Consider the following 17,855-nt stretch of genomic DNA (forward strand, 5'->3'; position numbering starts at 1 on the left):
AGGTAAACTAAACTGTGCTCTTCAATACTGTACGACGTGCTGTTATGAACCAGGTAGGGTCCATCACAGTATGTTCTGATCCTGATGGAAAAATTTTTTAACAGGAGCGGACAATGTTGGCGATGTTATTGAACCCACTAAACCTGTCTGACCCTGTTTAGTTTCAATGCTCTCTGCTTATATATATATATAAGCTCAAACACATTTAATATTTGTCTGGAATTTTTCCCATTTGTCTGTACGCAGACCAGCATTAGATATTCTGAATACCATTTTTTCAGGCTCTGCATTGCATTGTGAATAAGAGTTCTGATGGATCTGTGGTGTCCAGCATATCAACACTACTGTTTGTCCTCAAGCTGTAGAGAAACCATATCCATCCATCTCCCTGCTGCACAAATAAGGAGTAGCAGCAGGTTGCTCCCAGTTCTAATTTGAATATTATTCCTAACCTATCTAAAATGTAGTTTTCTTAATGATGGCTGAAAGCTACGTAATAATGACCCCTATCATGTCCTACATACACTGAGATTTCCCGCTTGGTGAGTTTAACACTTCTAATCTCCAACTCAATCTCTCTTTTCATTGCTGTTAAATATATCCATCTGAGTTTAAAACCTCTCCATCCACTCTGCCCTGTCTACATGAGCTGTTAACACAAATGCTCTTAGGCATGTTGTCACCAAAGAGTAATCAATCTATGCATTTATCAACCCCTATACGCCCAGCGTTCATTTCTCCCAGCAGCGACATTTGGCCCTCCATTTATAACATTCGGCTGCAGATAGAGGGACGCTCCTTCAGGTTTTGTTTAATAAATGAATATGAGGCAGTTTGCATGGCTAATGATGCTCTACAGCTTGTTTTGTCCTCTGCTGACAAGCACAGCTGGTAATCAAGTTATGAAATCAAAAAACTTTGTGCGTAATGAGAAAGAGAGAGAGCAACACGTTTGCATTATATCTGTCTTTCTTTGGTATGAAGTATTTTACAGTATTTTGTTTTTGAAAACCAAGTTATCTATATAAACAAATGTCTGTATATGAATGCCAAATCTGTAGGCATCGGGACAAGATTGAATGGTATGAGATATAGCATTCTGCTTTCTGTTTGTACTCTGAGTGGTATTCACTGATCACATTGAGTAGAATTTGGTTGCATGCAGGTAAACAGACCTTGTGGAGAGGAAAAGAAATTGACCTAGCAGTCACTTACTGGAAGTTACAACAAGATCTCCAACCTAAACGACAGAATAGGCCGTTTGTCAAAACCATGCATAAAGACACATATGAGCGTTTTTCTAAATGACCTAATGAGCGTTTTGGTACAGTGGAGCATTCTCGTATTAAACACATACGTATGGTTCGGTGCTGTAGAAAAGGCTGCTGCTTTGGTGAATTTATGCTACAAAACCACTGACCTAGGTTTAGGGCAAAATATGTTCTGGATCGGTGAGACTGTTTAAACAGTAAATAAATGTACTTAAATGCCAGAAGTGAAGAAGTTGTGAGGTTCAGGGTGACTACCTTGACTTACGTAAAAATATGATTCACAAAACGTGAGCCACGGAAGTTACATTAAAAAATGGAAGTTGTGTAGAAAATTGTATACTTTTGTTTTCACATTCCACCTCCCTGACTGTGAGAGCTGCCATTTAAACTCTGCATCACCGTCAATCAATACTACTACATCATCAAAACGGCAGCGGGAGAGTCTAAAACATAAATATGAGTCGTATTTTGCTGCCTGTACAAACTCCTTATATTGTCGTTTTTGAGCGGAGACCAGTTGGGTAACTAACTGGGGGTTTACACCGGGCACGGAACGGGCGCAGAAAGCCAGCCGTATACATGGGAGATAACGAGAACACGCGATAATCCTGAACGTACGGTAGACCGCGAGATCCCGTGATAAACTGTGTGTAAAGTAAACAACAACAACAAACAGCTAACTTTGCTTCTCCGATGTGGAAGATCTGTTGATCTTACCATATATCCTTATAAAAAGAATGTGTTATGTCATAAATTATTGTATGCCGTTCCACTTCAACAAACAGTCTCTTGTCGTCCATGTGGCCAAACCCCTTTGATTGATTGATTGCTGATCTGGTGCCCCCGGTCAAAACGTAATGTTGATGTGAAGTAGTTTTAGGCTGCATGAACTGCATATTGTGTTTTATTTTGAAAGGGGGCGGAAGTGTATTACGTTGATTCTGTGGTGGATTTCCTGTCTGGTGCAATCTGCTCTGTTGAACTTGACGCGGTTTAGCAACGGCTTGCGGTAAAAATAGAAGTGCTACGGATTGATCGCGCTGCAGCGTGGAGAGCCGCTGCTGGGATGCTGCTGAAGCCTTGTCTGGTGCGCCCAGTGGAAATGGTCTCATTGATTAGAGTGGCAGCGATCAGCAACGGTGACCGCGGCGCAATGTTCCGCGCCCGGTGGTAATCAGGCTTTACTGTAGTGCTGGTTCAGCAAGCCTCAATCAGCGCAAGTGGAGTTCCTTCACCAAGACAGCCCTAGCTGGAAACAAATTTGATGAGAGCCTTAAGAGTGAATCAAAACAATGAAGTTAAAGCGGCTGTAAATCCAAAACAATGTGCTGAAAAACACAAAAATGCTCCATAGAGCTGAGAGGAACTACAGACTAAGGTGAGAATTCTTATCACTACCAGTGACCCATTTGAAATTACATGTAGTCATTTAATCCATTGTTAAAATAGGAATATTGATTCGTGCAGCTTTGATGTTGTTACAAGTCAGATAAGACAGATGTGATGTACATTGGAGTTCAGAGCATGTGACTGGATACCCTGCTGTGCATTTCTCTTTTATGCATAATTTATGTAGACACTGCAGTTTAAGTGTCTTTCCAACCGTTTACTCTGTTCATGTCAAAGGTGTTAAGCTGTCACCCACTCACATCTTTCAAATATCAGTGGACCGGTGAAGGTAAATGCATTATCCCGCGAGTCCTCGTGTTTGCGCTCAGCTGAGCTACCCATGTGTTACAATTACAGTTAGGCTGAAGGGCAGCGAAGAACATGGCTACTGAAGGAAAATGAAGTAATTGTTGGATAGTATAGGGACTGCCCACACACACATTCATAGGTTAGGCTTATACTGTGAGTGACACATTGAGTTAATTAGCCATGGCACCCAATTAAGCAGCCCCTATAGAGGAGAGGTATTGATCTAAAACGAACACCAGTAGGCCGTCCCGGTGGCTCACACCGGTAGAGCGCTTGCCATGTATGCCATGTGCTGCGGCGGAGCCGGGTTCGAATCCAGCCTGAGCTCCCTTTGCCGCATGTCTTCCCCTCTATCACCCCCTTTCACTCTGTCACTATAAATAAAGCAACAAAAATGCCAAAAAAAAATAATCTTTAAAATGAACACCAGTAACAGTCAAATAGGTCAAATATATATTGGCGAAACAAACGGTCAACGCTTTACACACATGGACAAAATTGTTGGTACCCCTCGGTTAATGAAAGAAAAACTCACAATGGTCACAGAAATAACTTGAATCTGACAAAAGTAATAATAAATAAAAATTATATGAAAATCTAATGAAATGACCAATGAAAGTCAGACATTGCTTTTCAACCATATTTCAACAGAATAATTTTTTAAAAATAAACTCATGAAACTTCATATTTTGTTGCACAACCTTATGAGGCAATCACTGCAATCAAACGATTCCTGTAACTGTCAATGAGACTTCTGCACCTCTTGGCAGGTATTTTGGCCCACTCCTCAAGAGCAAACTGCTCCAGTTGTCTCAGGTTTGAAGGATGCCTTTTCCAGACGGCATGTTTCAGCTCCTTCCAAAGATGCTCAATAGGATTTAGGTCAGGGCTCATAGAAGGCCACTTTAGAATGGGCCAATGTTTTCCTCTTAGCCATTCTTGGGTGTTTTTAGCTGTGTGTTTTGGGTCATTATCCTGTTGCAAGACCCATGACCTGCGACTGAGACCAAGCTTTCTGTCACTGGCCAGCACATTTCTCTCTAGAATCCCTTGATAGTCTTGAGATTTCATTTTACCCTGCACAGATTCAAGACACCCTGTGCCAGATGCAGCAAAGCAGCCCCAGAACATAACAGAGCCTCCTCCATGTTTCACAGTAGGGACAGTGTTCTTTTCTTGATATGCTTCATTTTTCCATCTGTGAACACAGAGCTGATGTGCCTCGGCAAAAAGTTCCATTTTTGTCTCACCTGTCCATAGGACATTCTCCCAGAAGCTTTGTGGCTTGTAAACAGCTTGTAGTTTGCCAATCTGATACTGATGTTCCTTGATCTTGAAGTTCACCTTTAATCTCTTGACTGGGGATTTCCACCGCCCGCAGAACGGCTCCACTGCTGTTTTACTCCGTCATCTGCCCCACGTTAATTCTCACCGGGCGCGGAACGGCAGCGTAGCGAGCCAGCCATATACACACAAGATAACGAGAACACGCGATAATCCTGAACATACGGGAGACCGCGAGATCCCGTGATAAACTGTGTGTATAAAGTAAACAACAACAACCAACAACTTACTTTGCTTTACTGACGTGGATTGTCTGTTGACCTGACCATCTATTCTTATAAAAAAGAATGTGTTATGTCATAAATGATTGTATGATGTTCAACTCCAACAATCAGTCTGCTGCGATCTGCTCTGTTGAGATTTACGAGGTTTAGCAACAGCTCGCGCAGAAAATAGAAATGCTACTTACCGGCGCGCCCGGTGGAAATGCTCTCATTGATTAGAGTGGCAGCGATCAGCAACAGCGACCGCGGCGCAGCCGTTACACACCCGGTGGAAATCAGGCTTTAGAAGTTTTTCTGGGCTCTTTTGTTACCATTCGTATTATCCGTCTCTTTTATTTGTCATCAACTTTCCTCAAGGTTGGCTACAGTTTCATGGATCTTAAATTTCTGAATAATATGTGCAACTGTAGTCACAGGAACATCAAGCTGCTTGGAGATGGTTTTATAGCCTTTACCTTTAACATGCTTGTCTATAATTTTCTTTCTAATCTCCTGAGACAACTTTTTCCTTCATCCTCTGGTCCATGTTGAGTGTGGTACACACCATGTCACCAAACAGCACAGTGGCCACCTGTAGCCCTATATATAGGCCCACTGACTGATTACAAGATTGTAGACACCTGTGATGCTAATTAGTGGACACACCTTGATTTAACATGTCCCTTTGGTCACATTATTTTCAGTCTTTTCTAGGGGTACCATCTTTTTTGTCCAGGCCTGTTTAATGAGTTTATTTATTTATTTTTTAAATAATTCTGTTGAACCAAGGTTCAAAATCAATGTTGGATTTTCATTTGTTCATTTTCATAGAATTTTTAGTTATTATAACTTTTGCCAGATTCAAGTTATTTCTGTGGCCATTGAGGGTTTTTCTTTCATTAACCGAGGGGTACCAACAATTTTGTCAACATGTGTATCTAAATGTATAATGTGTGTGTTTCAGTGGTTTCTGTTTGGAGTAATGGAAACAGCTTTGAAGCAGAACAGTTCAAAATAACCTGACCCCTAATGTTTTCAAAGTCAAATTACATGTCCCCATTCAGCGCTTCATAAACTGCTCACTTAGCCATGCAGCTAATGTGTCCATGTGGATAATATTTTGCAAATGACATATTTTATTTCCATTCCTCACAGTGGGTTTTATCCCTTGTTTTATCATCTGAATTAGGCCTGGCTTGCCCTCCAACGGACAGATCAGGCAAGGTAATTACTTCCATTAGCCCTTTTTCACCTGCTCTGATAGTCAGGACTCATTAAGCTTATCAGTTTATTAATCCACATGTAGTTAAGCACTGGGGACCTCCAGGGTCCTGCTTAACAAAAGGAATATCACCTGCCCTGTTATCAGCCGCTGACATTCGTTGTGCATGACCCCATATTCTGGTTTACATCAAAGAACAGTCAGACAGGGTCGCCACCCTCAAACAACCAAATTAGCCTCAAGGTAGAGAAAACTTTCTTTTGCATAATCAAAGTTAATTAAGGTGCCTCCTAAGTTCGGTTTTAATTAAGAAAGAAAAATGTACAGGCTTAGTGTTTTAGGCCCGTTTAAAGCTAAATTTTTATGTTCTGTATTCAACATAAGACCCAAGCGGGCAGGGGGAGAGATTACTGACGTGACTCTCTTTCTCTATTGGAACATGCTGCTGAGCAGGGGTGGATTACTGTCAGGCACGGGCCCAGGGGACCCCCTTACCTTCACCTGCAACATGTCACTTGAAGAGACACATACAGACCATTAAGAGATGCAAAATGACTACAAACAAACATAAAATACCTATAAAGAGACACACAAACTACAAACACACAAAATGACTTCAAAGAGACCCAAAGCAACTAGAAAAAACACAAAAGGTCCATTTCAATTGCACGCATTGTCCGGGTAATTCATCTGATACGGTGTGGTTAGGGAGAGAGGACACGCCAGAATCCACGCCTATGGGCTATGTTTTAGATTTAGATTTTATTACCGGGGGAGGGGGTCTTTTGAAACGTCCAGAAATCGCCTTCATGCTATTTTTATTATTTTCATGCTATTATTTTTTGACATCAGCAGGACTTGACGCACTCTGGCACTTGCTTCATGCAAGCGATTTCCATTACCTTGAACATAAACACAACAACCAGGAAACCGGCAACCATCTGATCTTCCATGTTGACTTCTTCTTGTTTTTGTTTAGGATTACGTGCCTGAGTTAGCCGGGTCGCATCGGTTACAACACGATCAAAACAGTCGCTAAATTATTATGTAGCATTGAAATAGACGCATGGTGTTTACGTAATCAGCAAAAAGCTACGAGGGATTTGTTGTAAGCAGAGACTTGTGACTTGTGGGAAAAATGCATGTAATGGAAATGGGGCCAAGTATAAGTGACTACAATTAGGCAAAACAACTACAATGACACACAAAATGTCTTCAAAGAGAAACTACAAAGAGACTCAAAATGAAGGTTGATGGTTAGGTAGGAAGGGTTCATATTTAAACAGATACTGATCAGGCACCGGTAACTGTTACCAATGGTAACATTTTTTTTGTACTTTACTCGCTCTGTATTTTTTCTTTACTGTTCTACAGACCACACAGAATAAGGAGGAGGTGTACTTGTTAGCGATTTCAGCTCGCTATTAATTTATATTGCATTAAATTGCAAGTGTTGTCGTTTTGGAGTTTTGAAAAGTGTAACCAGACTTTAGGCTCGCCATTGTCCTGGCTAACTGTGACTTGAATAAGATGCAGGGGGCAACATATTCTCACGCTGTCTATTGCTCTCAATACTATTTCTCATCTCCACCATGACCTATTGTTCCAGTGCTTTTATGTTTTCAAGTGACCTTAATTATTTTCTCATTAATTTCCAATCCTGTCTTACTGTTTTGATTGGTTGGTCAGGTCAGCTTCCAACTTAACATTTTTAACTATTTCAACCAAATTTGTTTGCGTCCTGATTGGTTAACTAATTTGTTCTCTTAAGGGAAAAAGTTCTTCTAAATGTATGTATATAAAATGTATTATCTATAAATATGTGTCATGCTACATTACCCATTTCTTCTATTGCTCTTCCAGAGATCCAGTACATACTGGCATTATTACTGGACCATCACTTATCACTTGTCCAAAGCACCTCACAGCAGCATTACAACATTGGTTTCTTAGTTGGAAGCTTGACCCCCGCAGCATTAGTGCCTCACTCTGTGTATTCAGCTACACAAGACCATGAACATGTGTGGCTAAAGCAGATGCCAGGTCTAACAACTGCAGTCTTACACATCTCACGGTTGTAGGCTGATGGTAATCCGGTTAGCGTTTTTGCTGTTGATGTTTTTCAGCTTCAGAGGTCTTGCTGGATTTGTCATATGGGTTCCTGTGGAAAGCTTGAGGTGCTTTAGACAGCTCCCTCTGCTCTGTACCTACAGAACATGCAGGGTGACTTATGTCTTGTGATTTTATATTTATGTACGTTTGGATTTTAGATTGCTGCTATCTGGTCTAAAGGGTCATATTAACATACACATAGCAATGTCAAAATGCAGTTATAAGGTACATTATTTAACACTTATGCCCTCTGGCATTTTTGTAAATTGTTTCTCTTTTTTTCATTTGTTGATTATTTTGGCTGCTATCTTGAGGCATGAATTTTTGTAGGAACTTTTCTTTTTAGTAACATTTTTGAAATCCATTACATGTTGTTTATAATCCATTGGTGTATTTACTACCCTTTCGTGACCTTCATGGCCACACACACACAACAATTGACCTATGGCTAAGCCCCGCCCCCTCCACTCACTCGGACAAACTGTCAACATTCGGTGATGGGCGCAATGGCAGCTGTCACAGTAGGAGAGATTTCACAGGAGGCAGTTAATCATTTTTGGAGACAGAAAGATGAGATATCATCTCGAAGTAATCAAAAGGGCCTTCATTATGCATTGGAGGGTTATGTGAGTAATTGTATTGTTGAGAAGGTGGCTGAAAAGTTTATGCTCCAGGCAAATGTTTACAGGTCACAGTGTAAACGTTATAAGCCGCATCTCGTTGCCGTCACCATCTCCGACAACAAGATAGAGGATCAACATTGTTCATGCACTGCAGGGTAAGAAATATGATTTACTTTAAATGTATTATTATTTACTATTACTTTAAATTTATTAATCTAACTTGACGTGACTTGTAAAATATGCTAATTGCTACTATCTTGTTTTCATCCGTTAATATACACTAACAGTAACAAGTTCCATTTCATTGATCTGACATATCATTGGGATTGAATTCATAGGGAACCGGGTTACTGCTCCCATATTATTGGGCTATTCCATTATGTTGACTGGCTGCGGGGGAGAGATCAGCTGTCCTGCACAAGTCGGGCTCAGCAGTGGCATCGGCCGAGAGGCAAGCGGATCATAAGCGGCCAGCCCATCACGGCTGTCATTGTTGCCAAAGCAAAGGCTAAACGTAAAAAGAAGCCGGTCATCTGCTCCTACAACCCAAACAGGTAATCATAGGTTGATGTCATGTACAGTACACAGTGGTGGGCAAAGTACTTATTCTGCAGTTAAACAGTCTGTGTTTTATTTTCATGAAACAGCATGGTTTCATCTTTGTGATGCTGCATGTACTGTACAATATCAAAGTATGACTATAACATTGTGAGGTGACTATGAAGCTCAAGTTTTGCAATACATTACCTAAAACAACCTTGCTGCCCTTTTCAGGAAAGAGTCAGGTGTGAGAGCAGATGTCTATAATGTCATAAAAAACATGACCGAGGCCCCAATAAGTTACCTGGTCAATCAGACAGCTGCTAGGGTGACAGTACAGGGAAGGGAACTTCCAATAGGATGTGGTTTGAGTTACCAGGTAAATAATACACTAAGTCTGCGCACTGCACAGTATCTGGAGGAAAAATGGTTCAAATGTTCATATTCATATCAACATAAGTAGACTATGACAGCTTACAGTTGATCAATTTATTTTTATTACATTTGCAAACATTGAAGCAATGTGCATTCCTCTACAGCAGTTCTCATAATGATGTATGGGGGGCCGCCAGAAGGCAAAATGTGCTACACTTACAGCTAATCACAGTATATCAACAAATACAACTATTCCAGTCACAAAAACAATCTTTACACATATATGCACACATAAAATAAAATTATTTCAGATGAGCCATCTTTTTGACATTTTAAATCCCTTGCTCAACACAGAGAAATACAGGATAACTAGCCTATAATATGTGAGGCTGAAAATTTGAGAGCATGCTTACAACATACCAAATTTGATTTATGTTGCCCAACCTGATGTTGCGTGTCCTCCCCGATACAATTTTGAATTTCTTTACTTTGGCAATAGCTCTCTCCACATGAACTCTGTGAGCAGCTATCTTTTTTGTTTTGTGTACATCAGCGGCAGACATCTGTTTGTTTGACTGAGCAAAAGGGGGGATATTTACTCTCAGTCCAATTTCTTCCAAGTCTTTCTCAATCAGAAATCCTTTGTCAACCATTATACCATCACCTTTGTTCAGGTAGCTTTGAGACATGAGTGTTTTCAGTAACTCAAGGAATTTGCTTTTCTGAACAATTTCCTTGTCAGACAATGATCCAGTAAAAAGAGTAGATTTAAACATGATAGCGCCACGTGGATCACCTGCAATCAGTGATTTTAGAGTGTTGGTTGACTTGGTGGTTGGTAGTTTGAGAAACTTTGACTCTGCAGTACTAACGAACTTGGCCTCTCAATCTTTACTTCTGTGCAGTCAAGTATTGCTAGAGTTGTTCCGAAGTTGATCTTATATTTATCTGGCATTTGGGAGATGATGGTGTCTCTATGTGGCCATACAGGTAATTCACCAAGTACATCAAACATGTAATCAACCCATGAGTTGAAAAGAGTGCCTGCGCTTCGTTCTGGTATCTGAAATCTGTAAGCCAGATCCTTTAAGTCAAAATTTTGGCGCAACTTAATGAGAACCAGCAAAAATTGGTGGCGTAGTGGCATTTCATTTATTTCTTGATCAACCCTCTTATATGTTAATGGGACAAAGGTTTGTGGAGCTGTATAAGTATTTGGCACAGCAAACACAGAGCACAAGTTGTTAAACTGATCGTAACTGAAGCCAGTGCAGTACCGGAAATAGTTAGAAATTTTGCTGCGGTGCAGGAGTTCTGGTGTCAGTGTTGTTACAGTCTGTTTTTTTTTTTAAATCTTCAATTTCAGCATCCTTCTGAGCCAGCATAGTCCTTAATTTCAGCAGCTCTTGCTCCACTTCCCCTGAGGGCAGCTGCAGTGGCGGATGCTGGTCCAGATGATCTGGCACTTCCTCTGGCTGCTGTTGCACGGGTGGTTGCTCATCCTCTAGTGGCACTGCAAATATAAATTTATGGTTTAAAATGAATGAAGGAAAACATAAAGATGTTCTGGTGCAAGCCAAATGTCACAAACCAACCAACATATCAGTAAAATTATTCAAACTAAGGGCCCATTCACATTTCCTAAACGGAAAAAGGCAGCACACCAGTGCCAATAACCACAACAGAGCACTCCCTCTCATATGTTATTATTAGTTATATTGTAATTTCAGCTGTTTCTGTATTTGTCCTAACTTCAATTTCCTTCTCCTGTAGCTTCCAGTGTTAAACAAGCTGGCATCATCCCTGCCCGTATCCTGTTCCTGTGCCGACAACATCCCCAGGCCCCTCTCCCCAGACATCTCTCTACCAACACCTACGGTCAATCAGAGTTTCAGTCTTGAAGAAGCAAGGAAAATTTCAGTGGCGACAAAGGCACAGGATGCCTGTGAGAAATGGCACAAAGATCGTGAGGGAAGGCTAACAGCCTCTAAATTTGGAGAAATACTGAAAAGAAAAAAAGTTACAGAGGAATTCATTCAGTCAATTTACTACCCCAAACCCTTCACCTCAAAGGCAACGAGCTATGGCACTGCCAGTGAGCCAAAGGCAAAGGAGCTCTACCAAGAGACATATCCATGTAGACATGTACACGATGCTGGCCTAATGCTACAGCCAGAGCTGCCGTTTCCTGGTGCTACCCCGGATGCTATCATATGTGATGATGGAGAAACTGGACTGCTCGAAATTAAGTGCCCCTTTGGATCAAGAGACATGACCATAGAAGAAGCTGCCTCAACGATCAAAGATTTCTATGTCATCAACAATGGACAAGACATCAAAATTTCAAAAAGCCACAACTGCTACTATCAAATCCAAGGGCAGCTGCTTTTAAGTGGACTTGATTTCTGTGATTTTGTCCTTTACACAAGAGCAGATCTGTACATTGAGAGAGTTCACAAAGATGTCCTGTTCATCAATTCAATGATTACAAAGCTTCGTGAATTTCATGTAAATAACTTTTGTCCCAAGAAATAGATCTCACCTGATTTTTCTGTTCTTTGTGGTCCTTCTGGGAGCTGATTCACACCTGTAAATGAAAAAAAAATAACATCATTAGGGCTGCAAGAAACATTTATTTTCATTATCAATGTGTTTTGGTTATTTTATGGATTAATCGATATTAAGTGGATTAATAATATGTCATAAAATGTTTCAACGTGTTTCTCAAAACCCAATGTTTTCTGCTATTAAAGCTGCTGGGATTTTTTCAACAGTTTGCAGATCCTTTTTCTGATTTTTGCCTTCAGCTTGATATTAGGTTCAAGTCACACTTGAGCATTGATGACATGTGTGTGTTCATGTATGTGTGCACCCAACACGCATTTGAGGTACCTCTTTTTTGGAGATGGACGACACCTCTTTCCTACAGTATATCCAGTCCTTGTAGCTTGATGAGGATGGGGAAACTCAGTGCTGGGCCCTCCATTGACAAAATGCTTAAACAAAAAATATAGCATTTTATTAGGAGTTATTACTCACACTAAACCGGCACAAATCAATGACCTTTTGAACATCCTGACCTCTTGTCTATTGACACTGTATGTATGTAAATAGTTTGAACATTTAGTTATGTTGAAGAGTATTGAAAAAGATTACGTTTTTCTAAAAAGTATATCACAAAGCTCCCCTGTTGTATTGACAGAAAGTTGCATACGTCTTTTTAGCCTTTTTATCATCTTTACCAAGAGTACCTCTCCGTTAGTTTGGTGCTACAGTATTTACATGAATCATTCAGCATAACATTGCTAACATTTGTTATCTCGGTTATTCACAGATAAATTAATGAAGCTAAGCTCCGAAAGTTAACGTTAGTATAACTAGAGCCCTTTGGACAACAGCTAACAATCATGTACGATTGCAAAAGTACAGAAACTAGCACATAACAGGCCAAAGAACTCCCAAACAAAGTGACATGATGTACAAGAGCTAACGTTAGAAAGGGTTAGCCTAACATTAGGCTAACATTAGAAAGGGTCAGCATAACGTTTTCTAACGTTAGCTAACGTTAGGCTAACGTTAGTGATGTTAAAGATAACTTTAACCTCTCTAACATCTAAACATCTTTAGCAGAGTGACGATATCTTGCCTCAAATACGTTGTTGCCTTACCTTAGAACAGATGTAGACATCCTTGTTAATTTTATCCACGTTAAAATGGTGTTGTGGTCTACCGCATAACTTGATCCAGAGCAGACACTTATCTGGGTTGAGATGTGGCTTAGGAAATGGTAGAAAATACACCCCGTCGCCCAGCCTCTCGGGATACCTTGTGTCAGAGTTGCAGGTACCCCATGCACACCGTTTGACCATTTTAAACTTAAAATATCAAGAAAAACTACTGAAAACGGACTAACTCCAATGCATTTCAATGGATGTGGAAGCAGAGAATGTCCGAGTTAAGTTAGCTATGCACACTGTGATTGGCTCATCGTGTTTGGGGGCGGGGCTTAACCATAGGTCAATTGCTATTAAATCACCATCCATCAATATTTTTTTTCATGAGTCTCTTAAACAACTTCAGGCTCGTTCAAAACTACCAAACATTTTCAGAATTGTAACTCTTTATATGCCAATGGGTGGGGCTTTGGTGGTGATTAGAGTCTTGAATATGTCAAAGATTAGCAACAAAATTAATTTGTTGCATGAGTAGTTTTTATGTAGTAATAGATTCTCCCTCTGGTGACCTTCATGGCCAAAAATGCCTCATAGACTTCCATTCAAACTGCATTTTTTAATCTCACTGGCATTGCAGTATAAAACGATGCATTATGTAATGTCAGCATTTCATTTTGAAGAAAATTGCTGAGGCATGAAATTTGTGTATGTTTGCCAGTTAATTGGTAAATGGACTGCACTTATCTAGCGCTTTTACCCAAAGCGCTTTACACTACATACTGCACAGTCACTCATTTACACATACATTCATACTGGGGGCAAAAGCTACCCTAAACTGTGCCACCTGCCACCATTGGAAATTCATTCATACACCGATGAACGCAGCATTAGGAGCCATTTGGGGTTCAGTATCTTGCCCAAGGATACTGTGACATGTAGGCTGCCGTAGTCTGGGATCGAACCACAGACGCTTCCGTTCAGTGGGCGGTCACTCTACCGACTAGGCCACAGTGGAGCCGTGTGACTACCAGGTGGCCCCAAGAGTGATTTGTTTGTGTGCATGTGTGAAATCATTTTTAAATCAACATCTGATTAATCAATGTGAACATTTATTGTGCAAACTGCAACTTTGGGAACATCAACAAAAGAGAACACAACAGAACATATGGAATATGAACAAATTTGATGTGTGCGTTTGAGAGAAACAGATAAATGGATTGTGTGTGTGTGTGTGTGTGTGTGTGTAGAGTTTAGTGTAGTTAAATTCCAGCAGCAGACAAGCAGGTTCTGCAGCATGTGACCTGGTGGTGTCTAGAAATGCATCTGTTGCAGGCGGTAATAGACCTCTTTCTTTTGTGGCCTGTGCAAAACACGCACACACCTCCCCTTTTGGTCGAGCTGGTGGAAGCAGTGGCAATAGCAATGGCAGTGTTGGTGGCAGCAGCAGTTGTCTGTAGCTCCACCACCATGGCAGCAGAAGCTCCTGTATGTGGGGGGTGCTTTCTCCGCACGATCTCCAAGGGCACCATGGATTTCCCCAGCTCCTCTAAGAACAACCTCCGTCTGTAGGTTCTTTGCTGGTTCCAGGAGGTATCCACAGCAGTGAACAGCACAAAAGCATTGAAGGCGGAGACATCAATGCAGTTAAAGAAGAGGACAAGAGATGTCCTCACCACCTACAAACAGCCAAGAAAAAAAAGAACATGAACAAATGTCCTTTCTCATTATTCACAAGTATTTTATGTAGTTAATTATTTACATAAATGCAAGAAATAGGTCTAATGAATAGTAGGCAACCATAATAAATACATATTTATCTTAAACAAACCAGTGAGAATAAATAGACTGGAATCATTTCATACAATAATAAAAGCGTTCAATCACATACCTTGTCAAGGTTGTCCACGCCACCCTTGCAGCGATATAGTCAATGATGACTTGGTTTTTTTTTCTCACCCTGATGTACAGCTGACTTTCGGTGTTTGCTGCTCAGGAGTAGGGACATTGCTTCCTCGTTGCGGGATGTAGATCACTGCTGTGGTGGTGGTTGTGAACGCAAACAGAGATGAGAAGACAGCTCTCTCCTTTGTCTGCTTCAGTTTGGGGGAAACTCAGGCTTGTTTGCCCTGATGGTCTCTGTCCGGGCCACTTTGTTCCTGAAAAGCTCCTGGGCAAGTGAGTAGGAAGTGAAAAAACTGTCACAAGTAAGTGTGACACCCTTGAGACCCTTGGTCATGACTCGCTTTCCCTAGCCCACCTCTGGAGCTCCATCAGCAGCTTTTCCGGTGTATACCTGGCACTTCCAGGCATATGATGTGGCAACATCTGCGGTGACCCAGATTTTCAGCCCGTACTTCGCTGGCTTGCTAGGCATGTATTGCCTGAATTTGCAGCGGCCTTTGAAGGGTACGAGCTGCTCATCAACACAGCTGTTGTCCCTTGGATTGAACAGGAGTGGGAGGCGCTGAGTCCAGTTGTCCCACATGGTCCGGAAAACAGAAAGCGTGTCCCCCTTGTAACGAGAAGGACGGGTGAGTCGGTCAACTAATCTGAGGCTGGTGCTTATCATCTGAAAGCGTTTGTGGGACATGATGGCCCTGAAGATTGGTCTCCCACTCTGGTTATCCCATAGGCTGCAGGTTGATCCCCCTTTGGACTGGTACACACCTGCCAGGATGAGAAGTCCCATGTATGCTCTAGACTCTTGGGCATCCACATCACTCCATCTTGACACTGAATGCCTCCTGTGTAAGTTTGTCATTTCCAAAATCAACTGAATCATGTCAGTGTTGATGAACAGGTCAGAAGATGATGCCACATCATGTGTTCTTGAGATGGCATGTCTTGTAGGGTCTGGCATCATGCCAGTGGGTGCAGGAATATAGCGCAGCGTCTCGGCATGAGATTGAGACCAGACTTGCCCATTCTTTGCTGTCCACTCACCATTCGAACGGACAGGATCCTCAGTATCCTCTCCACTTTGGGACGAAGGGTCCGAGGCACTCACAGAGCAACTCACAGAGGACTCCAGTGAGCCTTCCTTGTCAGACTCTCCCTTGAAGCTTGAATCTTCTTCAGAGTCCTCAAGCTCACCGTCAGAAAAAGACTTCATGCCCATTTCTAAGGCCTCATCTGCACTGGAATACCTATTCATTTTGTCTTTGCTCCAGGTCTTTCTCCTCCTCTCCTTCAGCAGCCAGGTGCATGAACAAACAGTTGTTTTTCTTTCTTTCTTTTTGAGTACAGTAAAGACAGGAGGCCATGTTATTACACAAGCACCGCTTCAAAGACACAGAAAGGCATCCCTCAAAAGATGTCTTTTTTTCCACCCCTGAAATAATCAGTGCATGCTTACAGTGAAGTTAACATTAACTTATGTATGCAGCGCAGTCACTTAGCGGTATATGTTCAAAGTCAGTTTTAGGCTAACTACATTTCTGTAAGTTAGGACAAAGCATTTGACACCACTCCTGTTGTAGGAGAATGTGGATAAATCAGAAAACTCTGCTGTATTAAGAGCTTAAGCTTGCTAACATTAGCCAACTAACACATAGCTAACATAAGCTTATGAACATTAGGCTAACATTTGCTTGTTAACATTTAGCTAACATTAGTTTGCTCTAGTAGGGTGCTAAAATAATCAAATTATATACATCTAAAATGTGTTGTTATTGTCTACATGACTAAATGCATTGAGTTGCTGCCATGTGATTAGCTGATTAGATATTAGCATAACCGAGCAGTTAAACCACTGTTGCCAACTCTTCACTGAGGAAAGTTTCTAAAAAAGTTCTAATTTGCATAATTTACCATGTGCATGTAATTGTAATGGACGCTGTCGGAGAGGGGAATACATTGTGGGAGACAGCTGTGGGAGGACTGTGCCATTTGTGAGTGCTTGGGGACAAGGGAGGGGCCACCGGCAGCACCCGCTGCTCATTAAGAAGGATAAGAACGAGTCTTGAAATGTCTCCAGTAACACCAGCAAAAGTCGCTAGATTTGTCGCTAGTCACTTTTTAGAAAAATAGTTACTAGATCAGTCTGAAAAGAGTGTTAACAGGTAGAAAAATAGGAAAAATCTGGCAACAAGCACAGGTTAAACTCACTAATGATGATGACGATGATGCATTATGTATTGTTTGCTGGGAAATATCTGCTTTGGTTTTTTTTTAAATCTATAAGGAGAAAAAAATTAAAAAGAATGTTTCCCGAAACTGTTCCTTTAAGGTCTGCCTTTTCTACTTGTTTGTCATCTTTTTGGATACACAAGTGCAGCAGTAAAAAAAAACCTATTGCAGTATCATTACAAAGAAAACTAAGCAAATGTGTCTGATGATGATGTAGGTTCACATCACTCTAAGGGGTAAATTGGATACATAGAGTACAGTTTATTCCTGCTTGTTGCGCCCCTTCTTAGTACAGCTGTCACAGCACTTGCTCTTTTGCATAATAATCAGCTGAACCACAGTGGCAGCTGGCGTAATGAGATCCTTCAAACAGATGATTCATGGTTTCATCTGGTTTAACTTGAGTTTTAAATTCAGTTAATTCACCTTTAAAAATATCCAGTAACATGATAAAAAATATAACCAGTTTATGAAGGAAAATTTTTAATCTTGGTGCTTTAGTAAGATGAATTAAAAAAGTAATGAAGGTCCTCATATTAGATAAATGGAACTGAAATATTTGGCGACTGGTCGCACCATTTCCTGTCCTGCTCAAAGTGCCATGAGGTGATTGGCTGTATTATCAGCTGAAGCGGGCTGGTGCTGGCCCTGAGGCGCTGCAGGCC

The sequence above is a fragment of the Centropristis striata genome, chromosome 22 (assembly GCF_030273125.1).
Source record: "Centropristis striata isolate RG_2023a ecotype Rhode Island chromosome 22, C.striata_1.0, whole genome shotgun sequence".
Lineage (NCBI taxonomy): Eukaryota > Metazoa > Chordata > Actinopteri > Perciformes > Serranidae > Centropristis > Centropristis striata.